Here is a 15,829-nt window from a genome sequence, read left to right on the forward strand (position 1 = left end):
GGGTGGACAATGGGCATGTGTGGGTCATCAATGGTCCTAACACAATTCAGAAGCCCTCTTCTCTCAAAGCCAGCTTTATTTTGAGGACATTAACAACCTTCACCACCTGTGGGTAAACTACAGCAATAATTGCCTCACAAACTTCCAACACCACAGCACCAACAGCTGATTTGCCATCATGAAACTAGTTAGCTACTGACCTGTAGTAGTCTGGGGTAGAAAGTTTCCACAGTGCAATAGCAACCTGCTTCTGGACCCGTCTGGCCTCCCTCTTCTGGGTGTCCGGGCTTTTGGATCAGAGAGGGTATATTCTTTCTGGAATCCCATCTACATCAGAAACCTGCAAAGAAACAAGTGATACCCCTCACAGACTGTCTCTGATATGGATGCTGTTAACTTGTGCGCTGGCTAGCAGGGATGTTGGCTGATGCTAGAGGCATGGTGATGAAAGTCTGTCTTAGGTGGCCAAGTGAGAGTACTAGATTTAAAAAAAAAAAGTGCCCCAAGGGCAGAGGTTGGCAGGCTACAAGAAAAACTCTGCTCACTTCATTTGTGTTTGCAAAAAATGTAACTAGAGACTCTTCAAAAGTTATTGTGCTTTTTTGGAAGGAGGTGGCACATTAGCTGTACTCTCTAGGGCTCTAGATCAGTGGCTCTCAGCTAGAGGTCTGGGGACCCCTGGGGGGGCCATGAGCAGATTTCAAGGGCTCCACCAAAATAAACCAGAGAGCAGGGCTGGTGTTTGGACTCTCTGGATCCCAGGACAGAAAGCCAAAGCGCAAGCCCAGCCATGTGAGGTGGAAGCCACACCCTGAACAACAGCCTTTGCAGGGCCTCCTCTGGCATGGGGTCCCAGGCAGGTGCCCTGCTTGCTACCCCATAAAGCTGGCCCCGGCTTTTAAGATACTGCATATGCAGAAAAACAGTTGTTGTGACACATGTGGGCTGAGGAATTTTAATAGCATCTTGGGGGCCTTAGGAGGAAAAAGGTTGAGAACCCTTGCTTTAGATGGTGTGGGCCTGGGTCAAATACAATAGATCTGATTCTTCTCTCTCACACTCCTGTAAATGAGGAGTAACAATTTTGTCAAATAAACTAAGTGATTGTGGAGGGAAGAGAGTCATTCTCTGGTGCAGAGTGCACTGAGATAGGGAAATCAAGTACTTTTCAAGGCCTCAAACTTCATTTCTTCTCAATCTCATTTTCCAAACAGAACATTTCAAGAGGCAGAAGTTCGGCCTGCAAAGAACAGGACTACCATGTACTAATGTCACAAAAATTTCACTAATGTCACTCTTTGGCTCCAATACCTCTTTGGCAATGGCTTTTCTGTTCATTTGTCAGTTTTGTTTTGTTTCCTGAAGAGTTTTAGTGCACGGCTCAGGAGACCAAGACAGCTTTTGTTAAAAACATAATCTAACTTTCCAATGGTAGATAATTAATAATGGGGAGAGAGGGGACACCTCAGAAGTACCACATCTGGATGACAGGAGCAGTAAATCTAAGATTTTTTTTGTGGCAAAAACGAGCTAGAAGCAACGGTGTCACTAGAGTACAAGTGGCACTAGATGGGATTAGAGTATAACAAAAGTGATCTGGTCTGGCCCCTGAGTAGCTTCTGTTATGTCTAAATAATAAAGAAGAAAAAAGCAACAGCCAGAAACAGTGCATCAAAAACCTGTGACACTGTCACAGAAACAGCAGCAGATAGGGCTACGGCACAGCAGCAGCAGGCAGGGTTGCCAACCCTCCAGGATTGGCCTGGCGTCTCCAAGAATTAAAGATTAATCTTTAAAGATTGTCATGTGATGAAATCTCCAGGAATACGTCCAACCAAAATTGGCAACCCTAGTAGCAGGAACCAAGCCAAGGCCTTATTCCAGCATCACTGCTCACATAGCATGTTACACTAAACGCTCCAACACAAGTGCCTCCTGTGATGGCCTCAGTGATATGGTATTAAAACCTCCCAGAGCGAGCAGACCCTTGAGTGGCAGCAGCTGAAACTGCTGTAGAAGTCAGAGGTAGTTACATAAATTAGACTCTGAGTCAGTGTAGTCCCTCCACATACAACAGAGAACAGCAAATTCCCGGAGAGATATGGTCGTATCTTTTCATTCAGACACACCATTATGGCCTGCAGAAATGGTTGGTCCCAGATGGCAGATAGCCGTGGTGTGTGTCTTGTGGTGAAAAGAATGCAAAAAAGTTCTAGGAGACAGCTAGACTGGGGGTGGGGGAAGGTGTTTTAAGACAGTGACAGCAAAGTCGGCACCAATGTTTTTGATTGATGGGATGGGTAAAGGTGGACGTCACTGCAAGTAAACCCTTCAGGCTAGTTCTAACTGACCATCCCCATATTCCCCAATGATTGTAACGGTTTTGCACAACTTGTAAAACCACGTGGAATTTAATCCTTAATTTTTAAGGCCCAGATTGTGAACATTGACTTCAATGCAGCTTCCCTGGTGAACAAATACTTTGTGTGAGTATGGAGTTCACAATCTGGCCTAAAGCTACAGGCTAATGTATCATAATGTAATGGTGTTAGAGTAACTTCTTGAGATTTATGGCAAAATGTCAGGCTGTCAACAAGTAACTACAGAACAATTTAAAAGTGACTGTAAAAATAGAAGCCTCTTATCATTCCCTGTTCTATTCAGAGTCAGATCTGCTGACGTTACAGACTAGAAGTAAGTAGTAATAAAACTTTATTAGTCCTGCAGAGCCAAAACAGTGAGGAGAGTGAATTGGGTTATCATCTGTGTCAGACATCCCCAGCAAATTGGCTAATTCCCAGATGCTGAATTATCTATTACTAGTAGTGATGCAATGAGCCTAAAAAACCAAATCAGGTATAGAAAATCAAGCTGTGAATTTCTGTGGCTGGAAGTTCAAAAAATATCTTTTAAATTTGACCTGGTGTCACTATGACAGAATAAATGTGGAACCCCATGTTGCCAGTTTTACAAAGTTACCTTCCAGAGTAGATGTGCATGAAAATAAGGGAGTTTTAATAAGGGCACTTCAGGTTCTTGTTATAGGGTTTTCCCCCTTTTTTTCTGCAGATGTTTTAAAGTTCTATGGTTGTTGGCTTTTTGTAGTTTTATCTTTATTTTCACTCATTTTAAAATCCAGTACTGTCAAATCCTGTTCACCTCATTTGCATAAAGCTCCTATTGCAGATAATGGGGATTTTGCATTGGTGATCATTTTGTTAATATACTAGCTTACCCTAATACTACCTAATACTTGGGCCCTTTGGACACTACCACAATATAAATATTTACTACAGATAATCATGAGCGGAGAAAGTGTGTCCCAAGATTAATGGGAGCTGTTCATGAAAAAGTCACATAGGATTTGGTCTGATAAACAGTGGCATTATCATCATTCCCTAGTTAAAGTTACCATTGATAATTTGTGTAATTATTGTACATTCCTTTGTCTTAATACTGATTTTGTATTTCATTTTAATATAATATTTGGTTAAAGTTAGAAATAAGGTCTGGATGCTGTACAGCCTGTCAGATCTAAATTTTACATCAAGGTCCCTGGCTTGATGCCATATGGCCCTGCTTGGTCAAACTGAGGCGCTCCACAGGCAGCGCCCTTCTCCTGCACTTCCAGCACTAGAGGACATCAGTGAGAAAGCAGAGGAAGCTCCTACAAGGCTCTAAAATGCCAACACAGCATTTTTATGGATTGAGGCAATACCACACGGGAGATTCTGTGCATCCCCAAAACCTGGGGAATTAGCTCTATGAGCTAATGCATGTTGTCGATATGCATGTTGGTTACAAATATGGAACCTCAATCACGGATCATGTGTGGTGGGGGGAGGAGAGGAAAAACCCAAACAAGGCTCATCTTTATTACTGGTATCAGAAGGAATTTATTGGATTTTGCCATAGTAGCACAATTGGTGCCAAAAAACAGATTAAGAGTAGTTCCAAAGAGGATTAATTCTATTTTAGTAAAGGAACTGAACATTTCAGGTTACAAAACGTTAAATTTAACGATAGTTGAAGGCTAGAATTCCATTTGTATATATGGATGTGTATAGTGGAGGATGACCAAGTGCTATCAGCAATTCTGTGTTAAAGCAGTAGCTTTGATTTTATGGAGGCTATTTTAATTCCCTTTCACTGGTGACAAAATACATTGTAGGGAATATAGAAATCCTGTGTGATTATCTCTTACTGCACAACAAAGCAGCTGGTACAGCATATATTTTTCAGTTTTATGGTGTGTGTGTGAAATTATAGCCAAATCATCCATATATAGTGTAAATGAATGAAAAATTAAATAAGATAAATAACTTACTGGGTTTTTTTTCCTCCAGCATTTAATATAACCAAAAGTGGTAGAGGTATAGCTGTATCTGGCATAGGTATAAAAAGATCTTCACGTTAGGATGGTTTGTAATCTTTTCTTCCTCCTTCCTGGTCACACTTTATAACCAGAGACTATCAAAGCTAGTTTTTTTTAAATTTATCTTTAAAGTCAAATGGCCTGTTGCCAACACCTGAGCCGAACAAAATCCAATACATTTATTTTTGCTTAATATTTCAACATAGGTCTGTTCAAAATAATGGTAAATTAGAGTTGTGAAGAGCCCATATGGCCACAAAGTTTGAAGCAAATATAAAAGTGGAGAAAGAAGACACACCACTCCATTAACATTGCTGTAATGGTGTGCATTCACCCCCAGAAGCCCCCTCATGTCAAGATGCAGCATTACAGGAGTTCTGCCTCTCTAGCACCTTCTGGTGGCCTGATTCTGCAGTGGTCTACCACTTCTAAGGCCTAGCCCTCTGGCCAGGTCCGCTCTCAGTCCAGTTCCTTTCTGGGGTTAACAGAAAACAAATTAAATCTCAGCTCAAAATAGGAATCTAAATGTTAAAGTCAAAATATAAACTCTAGTCCTTCATAGAGATCTAAGGCCAATGTTGTCAAGGTTAGACCCCCGACTCAGCCAGGTTACTTGTATTAGGGCAGGGAAAGCAAGCCTTCCCTCTCTAGGTTTCACCCAGAACAGCCCCTACTAGAAGCAGACATGCCAGCCATTTTTATGTGGCCTGCTAGGCTCTGATTTGTCTTTCTGCTTCCAGCCCTTCTAGATGCAAGAGGACAAATTCCCGGCAGCTGATCCTGGGAGGACTGTCTAGGCAACCCCTGGAGGTCTGAAGCAACTGCTCTTCCTTTCCAGCAGGAAACCTTTTCAGGATGCAGCATGGCAAGGCAGCAGGGCCTCTGGCAGGGAGCAACAAATGCCTGGTACACTCCATCACAATTACTTTATCCAGTCCTCTGATAATTGTAAAACTGATGGTATTGGTTCATAGAGTTTAAGGCCAGAATGGACCAATAGATCATCTAGTCTGACCTCCTACATATCACAGACCACCAACACCTGCACACTAAACTCCCAAACTGAAATTAGATTAAACATATTACAGCCCACAGGAAACTAGACTATTATGTGCCTTGGGCAGAGAACAGAAGGGACCAAAATGCACTAATCAATGCCTGAGGCCACAGCGATGTCATGAAACTGATTCAGTGAGAGATTCCCAGGTAATCCCAGAATGGGACCCACACTCCATGCTGCAGAGGAAGCCAAAAAAAAAATCCCCCCCCCCCCGATCACTGCCAATCTGACATAGGGGGAAATTCTCTCCCAGCCCTACATACAGCATGGGAATCAGATCCTGAACATGTGAGCAAGACCCAGCCAGCTAAACACCTGAGAGAGAGAATATTTGGTGTTGCTTCCGAGCACAGGCTTTCCCCCATCCAGTGTCCCATCTCCGATGCTTCAGAGGAAGGAGGGGGGAAAGACTACACTGGGGAGGAGAGATCCCTTCCTGACCCCCATAGGTGACTGGCTGAAGCCTTGAAGAATAAGTTTTAGGAATGCAAGACAAACACGAAGGGACCCCCAAGGCTGCTGAGCCCTGTCCCCTACCATCACAAGCAACCCCATCAAACAATCCCACTCATGAATTGTCCAACTCTCTCTTAAAACTATTTAAGTTTTTTGTCCCCAAACTCCTAATGGGAGGCTGTTCCAGAACTTCACTCCGATGGATAGAAATCTTATAATTTTCTACCTAGATTTGTTCATGGCTAGTTTATACCCATTTGTTCTTGCGGCAGCATTGACCTTTACCTCTACCTCCCTGGTGTTTACCGTCCAATGTTTATAGAGAAAATAATCAGATCCTCTCTGAGCCTTCTTTTTTGCTAGGCTAAACAAGCCAAGGTCTGCCAGTCTCATCTCATAAAATAGGCCCTTCATTCCCTTGATTATGCCAGTAGCTCTTCTCAGCACCTGTTCCAGTCTGAAGTGATCATTTTTTGAACATGGGTGACCAGAACTGTACACAGTATTCCAGATGAGGTCTTACCAGAATCTTGTACAGTAGCATTAATACTTGTCTGTCTCTACTAGACATGTCCCATCCTAGGTATTTGCATTTACTCTTTTATCAGCTACAGCATATTGCTGGCTCATTATCATCCTATGCTTGACCAGCACACCCAAGTCTTTCTCCTCCTCTGTCATTTACAATTGATGAGTCCCCCGCTTGTAGCAGAAATTTTTATTATTAGACCCTAAAGTGATCCTATTTCTGTTGCTCCAGTCTTCAAGGTCATCCAGATCTTCTGGTATAATACTCTGATCCTCCTCTGTATTGACAACGCCTCCCAACTTTGTATCGTCAGCAAATTTCATTAGCACACTCCTGCTTTTTTGCCAAGGACTTTAATAATAATATTGAATAATATTGCTCCCAAGTCTGATCTGTGAGGAACTCCACTTGTAACCTCCCTCCAGACCAACAGTTCACCCTTCAGTACAACCCATTACCTTCTCCCCTTTAGTTCCTTACCCACTGTGACAGGGTATATATATACCCCTCACTTGCATGGAAGCAGTTAAGCAGCTACTTTAGGCTGAAGTGGCCCCGCCCCTCCTCACCTGGTAATCGTGCCAGGATTGGAGGAGGCATTAAAAGGGGGGAACTTTTACTCCGATTGGGGCCAGCTGGAAGTCCTGGTGTGTGCCTGAAGATGGTGAGGCTGTGCTATCAGAGCAGGCCAGATGGAGGGCTGTGGCTGGCCCCCAGGTGAAATGAAGCTGAACATTAAAACTGATAATGGAGGTTGGGGGAAAAAGAGAAAGTTGCCTTCAGCTATGAAGGAGAAGAAGCAGGGGATGAGGAATTGTCTCAGACCAGGGGGAAAAAAAAACTAGATATTATCAGGATTTGAAGGAGGAGGAATACACAGAATTGAAAAACACAAAGAAGATAAAACCCAAACCCAAATTCTATAATTATCAAATCGGTGATAGAAGATATGAAAATAGGAGATGTTAACCCCCTGAAAATGGGGGCATGGATAAAGCAAAGTGTGGATGATGTAAAAAGAGCCAAAAGAATGCAGGGTGGAGATACATTGATAGAATGTACACATAAAGGAACAAGCTGAAAAACTTCTTAAAACTGTAACCTTAGGGAAAATGAAAGGTACTTGTCAACTGCCTAATCTCCTGCTGGAAGCAAGAGTGCCACTAGGATTGTCTGAGAATGATATCTAAAATATTTAGGTGAAGATAAAGTATTGTTTAAATGGCTACTTAGTAGGAAAGAGGGAGAAAAACCATCATCTATGGCTGTATGTATAACACTTTTTTGTTTGAAACTTTTATTATTTTTTCCAAATACAATAAATATACCAGATTCATCATAATATACAAAGTAAATTAAGAGTGTTAGGGTAAGGGGAGGGGAGGAAAGGGGACATATCTACCTTCAGGATCTATGTTAATCACAGACCTCTGAAAATCAGCCCAAATTACTCTGAATTTTTCAGGCATGCCATTCGTTCATTAGTTGCAAGGTCAGCCATACCACTGAGCCAGGCATCAATATTTGGTGGGGATTAACTTTCCCATTTTTGCAGGATGAATTTTTTAGCAATCAAAGCTGCACGTTGGAACCATGCTGCCTTGTTATCAGGTAATCTCCAGGGATCAGGAATATATCAAAAAATGAAACTTAGGGGCAACGGCTCCAATATCAAATTGGTCCTTGGACCTACCTCATACCAGAAATTCTTGATACAGGAGCACTCCCAAAACATATGAGCTAATTAGCCTGGAAGTTGGGTTACAGTATAAAAGCTTAATCCAAGCAATAAATTGCTTACCAAACCCAAATTCTGCTAACACATGAAAAAGGTAATCCCAGGCAATGTGGGCAAAGGCCTTTTCAGGTCATTTCAGCTAAAGAAATGACAGCTAAGGATTTTTTAGAATCTCTCAAGGAGGTAATAATATCAATCAGTTGATGCAAATTAGCTGAACCATGTCTATTACCAAGGAAACCTAACTGCTTTATCTGTATAAAACATGTGAGATACCTTTTTATCCAGTTGTATAGCAAGAGATTTTGCTAAAATCTTAGCATCAGAACTGATTAAAGAAATTGGTCTAATTACTACATGATCCCAGCTCTTTCTCAGTGTAGGAATAACTGAAATTGCAGTTTCTCTTATAGCGGGTGGCATAGGCACTGATTCCCATGGAAAAAAATTAGTGGGTGCTTAGCACCCACCAGCAGCCAGGTCCTCCCATCCGCCAGTGGCCTCTCTGATCAACTCCTCTCTCTCCCTCCCTCCCAGTGCCTCCTGCCCGCCGCAATCAGCTGTTCTGTGGTGTTTAGGAGGTGCTAGGGGAGTGGGGGAGGAGCGGGGATGGGGCACACTTGGGCGAGGGGGTGGAACTGGGCGGAAAGAGGCAGGGTGAGGGTGCAGCGGGAGCAGGAAGGGGTGGGGTGGGGTGCGGGCGTGAGGGAAGGGGTGGGGTTGGGACAGGGCCTGGGGCACAGTGGGAGGTTGAGCACCCCTGAGGCCAGGAGAAAGCCAGCACCTGTGGTAGGTGGAAGAGTTTACTTATTCCTGGCCTCATTGAACATATTCAATAATCTAGCTGTTAAAGTTTCTGAGACCTGTTTGTAAAATTCAACTGGGAACCTGTCTGCATCAGGAGTTTTTCCAAACTTCATTTCTCTTATCGCCCGAGTCAGTTCCATGATTTCTAAAGGAGCATCTAAAAGTTTGTTCTGAGAGTCAGAGATCTATAGCAGAGGCAATCCATTAAAAAAGTTATTAGGGCATCTTTACTGATTCCTTCTTCAGCTAAGTACAGTGTCGAATAAAACCGTTGACATTGTTTTTAATATCTGACTCTGCTACTATTTCATGATAGTAGCAATAAATTATATACACAACAATCTTATATCTGTTATATCTGCTTGCCAGCTCTTTTGCCAGATTTCCAGTGGTTTTGCTTCAAACCGAATAAAGCAAACGCTGCCTTTTGGGACAGAATGTTGTTGATTTCATAGCTTAGATTGATGAGGGCATTGAGCTCCTCTGGGAGGGGGCAGAAGAATAGTCTACATCCAAAGCCTTAATTTCCTTTGCAAGAGAATCAGTTCTGTGCTCTCTGGATAGAGCTTGTAGGGCACTCTACATCTTAGTTACGGTGGTCTGTAGGGTGGAAACTGCACATTTAATTCCAACAGTGTCTATGGCCGCCTGTTGTAGCACTGCCATCAGCTGCATTCCATCAGGCTCAAGCACCATTTTGTTTGTAGAAGGCAGATCTCCATTTTTTTGAGTGCTTTCTGATTTGAAGAGGAAGTTGCAGAGCTAGAGGGCATCTTGGGGATTTCTGTTGTCAGGCACAATATTTCTTGGTGTTGGATGGTGGGGCTTAGGGGGATGATGTTTGGAGATTCCCCTGGGGCAGAATTCAGGCAACATTTATCCACAGGTTGCAGGATCTTCTGGTGTCCCCTGTACCCAATAACACGTAAAGGTGGGACACTTCTGGATAGGATCCAAATGGGGTCTCAATCTTCCTTTGTTAAACCATATATTTTTCCTACCTACTCCCTATAATTGTCAAATATTTTGGACATGGGGCAGCCATTTGTCAGGGAACAATGAGGTGCAGTAAATGTGGAGGAAATTACTCATGTGTTAAATTCAGCAATTGCAGGAGAAAAGTAAGGTGCAGTACATAAAGGATGTGCAGTCATAGAACAAGCTAGAGAAATTTAAAAAATTAAAATAATTCAAAAAGTATCATATGTGGAGGCTACCAAAAAGGTACCCACTGCAGACAACAGAAAAAGAAAAATACACAAGTAAGAGGAAAAAATGTACAGAAGCAGCAGAATACATCTCTTATCAGGGAAGAGAATATTAGAGGAAGGGGAGATGATGTATTGTTTGTAAGTAAAAATAAGTTTGTGTTCATCATAGATGTAATTAACTGCACCTTGAAGACAGGAAAAAATGAAATGATTAAAATCATAGCAAAAGCAGCAGAAAAATATCTAAAGATAAACCACCTCTTGACAAACCCCATTCATGCAACTTTAAATGAAGGCAATAATACAGCTTAAATAATATAGTCTTAATGATCCTTAGCTGGAATGTGCATAGCTTAATAATGCATGGACAGGAATTTAAGAACCCCATCTTTCAAACGGGAAAAGGCATAATGTAATACGTGTGCAAGAAAAATGGCTAATATGTAAACTTGTGTTCAGTCTTCTGGGATATAATATACACTGGAGGGATCAAGAGGCTACCAGGGGTATGGGGTAATCTGTATATTTATAAAAGATGGACTTAGCTACATCGAAATGGATGTACAGAAACTAAGTTTTGAATATAATACTATTGAGAATCCCATGCAGAACAAAAACACTTATATACAGAATTATAATGTTTATAATCCATGTAAAAAAAGTAGTTATATTAGAACTAGAAAAATTAGTTAATGTCAAAAAAAATCATAATTTGTGGAGAGTTTAATAGTCATAATGAGCTATGGGGAAGTAAGAAAACTGACCTAAATGGCAAATGCTTAGAACAATTTATTGATATGCATAACCTGGTAATCTAAATTTAATTTAGTGGATGGATTCTTTTTGGTTTTGGATCTGGGAATTACAACAAACAATATAGCTAGTAAATTTAGCTGGGAAATTCATAAAGATTATGGAATGGGAAGTGATCAGTTCCCTATGCTTATTGAATACCCAGGCTGAGGAAATATCAAAAATACAAAAAGTTTCTAGCTGAAATTTTCAAAAAGCTCATTAGGACCTTTTCAAAATTAAATGTGATTGAATAGTTATGCAGTAATGGTTCAATGCCAGGGCCAGCAGACTGTGGGTGCTCTGGCCAGCCACCCGGGGACTGCTGCCAGGAGCCTTGGACTGCAGCTGCCCTGGTCGGCCGCCCGGGGACTGCTGCCGGGGTCCCCCGGAGCAGCACCTGGTGTGGCTGTCCCGAGCGCCGCTCCAGCAGCTGGCTGGTGTAGCTGTCTCAGGGGCCACCTGAGCGGCTGGCCCTGGAGCCAACTGCTTGGGCGGCTCTGGGGTCAGCCACACTGGCTCCTGCAGCAGTCATGGAGGTCAAAGAATGTCACAGAATCCGTTACCTCCATGACAGACACGGAGCCCTAACTATCAGGGTCAAAAAATGGGAAAAGGAGACTTTTTTAAAAAAGTTCTCTCTATTTTTCTAAACTTTTTTAGTCATGGGAACTCAAATTACAGCTGGACAGCTATTCCCCCATTTGTGGGTTTGAACTGTATGAAAAAAACTGAGGGAAGGAAAAGCGCACATTATGACCAATGAAATTTCTGAATTTATTTATGAAAAATGGGGCCATTTACTGGTCTATACAGATGGATCAAAAGTTGACAGCATGGGTAGAGTGGGAACAGCTGTGTTACTAGTCTTGGAATCCGGAAATCTACAAGGCTATCAAATTATGGGACCATTTTGATGGCTGAACTAATGGAGATAATGTTGGCACTAACTTGGATAAGAGCTGTACGACTAGCTGCAGCTGTAATTTTATCTAATTCCTTGTCACCCATAATGACAATCAGAACAGGGACTTCAGAAAGCAGAAACAATATAAGTGAAATAATGTTCCTAACTATGGAAGTAATGCAAGCAGGTATCTGTGTAACAATATCATGGATTTCAGCACATATTGGAATACCTGGAAATGAGATGGCTGGCAAAGCAGCAAAACTTGCTCTAAAACAATGAGGAGGAGGATATTAAGTTGACCTTAAGTAGACAAGAATTTAAAAGCATAGTCACAAAGGAGCTTGCGAAGGAATGGCAAGAACTATGCACTAAGGAAACAAACAGATGAAGGTTCTATGATGTATGCTCGAAAATAATACTATACTCCCCAGTCATGACAGGAAAAGTGAAGTAGTCATTTTTACAGCGTTAACAGGTCATTGTTCCTTAAATAATTTAAATTTATTAAAAAGACATAAAGATGGGTTGTGTAATGTGTGCAAATCCAAAGAAACCACTGATCATGTCCTATGGCATTGTAGGCAATATTCTACCGAAAGTTTCTTTATGAAAAATGTAGTTGGCTTGGAATCAAAGATTTTTTTTCTCTAAAGGGACTAGTGAGCATGTCAGGGAAATGGAAGAGTGCAAAAAAAAGTCTTGCTGCTTTTTCTTACGAATAGTAGGTGGAGTAAAAGGATATAAAACTTGGCTAAAAATGAATGAATGAAAGTAGTAGTTGTAACATCATGCGATGAGGCTGCTGCACTCAAAGACAAAGATGGGAGTAACCCCGGGAAGGGAACAGGTTGCATTGGGCTCCCCAGCCCTTAAGAGAGGGCTGACAGCCAGCAGAGCCTCTGCCCTCACAGAAGAGGAATGTGGATCTCCTGAGCTGAAAGGGGGGAAAAGATTGAGACTTGCACTGGAGACCCAGTAAACTCTGAAGTGGACTGTGCTACTCCCAGGGCCCTCTGAAGTAAAAGAGGCCCATACTGTGACAGGAGCTGCCTCACGTTTTGTTTGTTTGCTTCCTTTCTTTTTCTTCAGATTGCTGATTGTGGGCTGTTCTGTTTCACCTGGGACCCCGAGAGGAGAAGAAACATCCAAGAGGACTTGGCTGGAGGGTTGGGTGCTGGCCCACTAGAATGACATACCTCCGTAACACCCACTGGATCCATGATACCCACCTTGCAATTCTTGTACTAATCCCCATCTTGTCTAATTTAACTAATAATTTCTCATGTGGTACTGTGTCAAATGTTCTACTTAGTCCAAATATAGTAATCTACAAGGAAATGAGGTTAATCTAGCACAGCCTAACCTTGGGAAACCCATGTTGCATTACATCCCCTTTTACGTTTACCTGTATGAATTTAAATATTCATTCCTTCACCATTTGTTCCAAAGTCTTGCATAATATTGAAGCATAATATTGAAGCTAGATTAACAGGTCTGTAATTGCCAGGATCACTCCCCCTCCCCCTTTCTTAAGTATAGGTACAATGTCAGCTAGTCTCCAGCCATATGGTACTACTCCCAAACTGAGAGATGTATTAAAATTCTTTTCTACCAGACTAGCAATCTCATGTGCCAGTTCTTTGTGTTCTAAGGTGGAAAATATCCAATCCCCCCCAATTTGAGTGCATTAAACTCTGACTTTTTATTCCACTTCAGATGTGGTAATTTCCATTTTGACACCTATTCCCATCAGCCATCCTGCCTTCATATCCCTGTTCCATATTATCACGCTTATTGAAAACGCAGGCAAGGTATTCATTTAGTTTTTGGACCATTATCTTTAATCTCTTCCCCATCCACACCACATAGCAGCCCAACGTCATCCTTTCCTATTTCTTTTTTTACTTATATAACTAAAATAACCTTTTATGTTAATTTCCTTGGCAAGAGCTAATTCAATTGACTTTTAGCAGTTCTCACTTAATTCCTACATTTTCTAACCTCCAAGTTGTAGTTTTCTTTGCTGATCAAATGTTTTTTCCATTCCCTGTAGGTTCTCTTCTTACTACAATAACCCTTTTGAGTTGCTGTATTCATCCAGCTGAGTCTGAAGCCTTTCCCTACCAGTTTTCCACCCTTGCTTGGGATGCAAATTGCGCATCGTTTTTGTATAGTTGATTTTTTAAAAATTCCAAGACTTTTTCATTAGTAATTTATCCTACAACACCTCTGAGAGTGGTAGATAAGTCTGTTTATCTAACTAATCTATTTCCAGGGCACCTGTCACTGTATAGTGTCTAGGCAACATGTATTATTATACCCATGTTACAGAGGCAGAGAGTACTGTGCTGCTAGTGGTATCAAAACAGTGGTGGTAGGGAAGAGACCTCTTCCTGGGGTAGATTGCCAGACAGTTCCCCCCATCCTCTAGACAAGCATTGGTTTTTTAGTTTGGTTTTCTTAATGACCTTTTGTTATCATATTAGATGACATGGTCATGCATAAAATTTCTTTAGAGGGCCTCCTTAGAGAATCCCCACCATTTTTAGTTCCTTGGGAATTTTGCCTGGATCAAGATAGGAAAATCAGATATTATCTCTCTTGAGGTCCTTCCAGACTTATATGTCTATGATTCCATGATTATCATCATTTATTATTTTATTACTACAGCACCTAGCAGCCTTAGTTGAGGGCTTTGAAATATTGATTTTTCAAGAAAATGAGAGAATTAAAAAGTTCTTTAAAACAAGGAGGTTATCAGACTGAGCACAAAGCTATATGAAAACTCATCACTTATAAGGTTGTTTTACTTTTTAACTAAACATTATTCATAAGTCAAGAACTAGTTAAATAGTTAAAATGGTTAATAAAAAGAATAGTTAAAAACTATTTCAAACAACAGATATAGGGAACAACTTTGCCTCTACTCACATACTTCATTAAAGAGATGATAAATAATTTCTCTGAAAAATCTCCAGTCTTTGAAACAAAGTGCCTGTGAATTTTGTGGGTATTAATCAGGAATAACTTTATTAAATCAAGGGAGTTATATCAGCCTTAAAATTTCTGTAAAATGAGATTAGAATCAGACCTTTGAATTTCAAATTGGAGGATACTTTGGGCTTAAAGTTTTATGATTTTAAACATGTATATGGGTCAGAGCTTGTACAGTATTTTAGCAATGCAGAAAGACAGCTGCTTGTGTCTAGGAACAAGGGATTGTTTGCAGCTGAATCCACTGGGAAAAGACTATCTGTTCATTATTCATTTATCCATTACCATTTACTTGACAACACAGTTTGCACAATTACATTTGCCACATTGGTTTTGCAGAGAAACTGAAGATGTTGGTCTTGGCCTTTGTGTAGTCATTTACACCGGGCAAAGTGCATGTATGCACTCATTTTAAGTAAGTAAATCCATTTATTCATGTCTGAATATTGGTGACATCATAGCAGAATTTTCTAAAGCCTTCATGGTCCATCACCACCTTTGAGTACTCAGCAGCTCAGCTTCCAGTGATCTGCCACACACCATGCAAACATCCCTTTGCTGGTCATCCCCTACTACGATGACCCTCCACCATTCCTTCCATAATAACCTTCTCAAGGTTATTTCCATCTCTACCCCAATGTGATCAAAGTATATAGTTGTGCATCTGTTTTCTGACATCAGGATCTGCTTCTCTCCAATAATATTTCTAACACAGACGTTGGGTGGGGGCTCATCCAGGACATACTCAAGAGTCTTTGCCAGAACTGAATTTACAGATTCCAACATTTTGTTGCATAACGGTGGTGGTTGTAGCAAGAGTATCATGTCATCAGCATAACTGAGGTTGGTTCACCAACTTCCCCTCTATCAAAACCTCCCAAGGCTTGTCTCATAATAAATTCTGCATATATGTTTAAGAGGCTTGGGGCAAAATATGATCTTGTCTCAAACTCTGCC

The 15,829-nt window shown here is 41.3% G+C and overlaps 1 long non-coding RNA gene across 1 annotated transcript in view; it reads right to left on the reverse strand.

Moving 5' to 3' along the window:
* The window catches only part of LOC311518789, a 124,276-nt gene that overhangs the window by 93,995 nt on the left and 14,452 nt on the right, over positions 1–15,829 (reverse strand). The window contains exon 2 of the long non-coding RNA XR_014711114.1: positions 201–340. This is a non-coding gene — a long non-coding RNA (uncharacterized lncRNA). The remainder of the gene's footprint in view (positions 1–200; positions 341–15,829) is intronic.

The sequence above is a fragment of the Lepidochelys olivacea genome (assembly GCF_965140295.1).
Source record: "Lepidochelys olivacea isolate rLepOli2 genome assembly, chromosome: 3".
NCBI classification, from domain to species: Eukaryota; Metazoa; Chordata; order Testudines; family Cheloniidae; genus Lepidochelys; species Lepidochelys olivacea.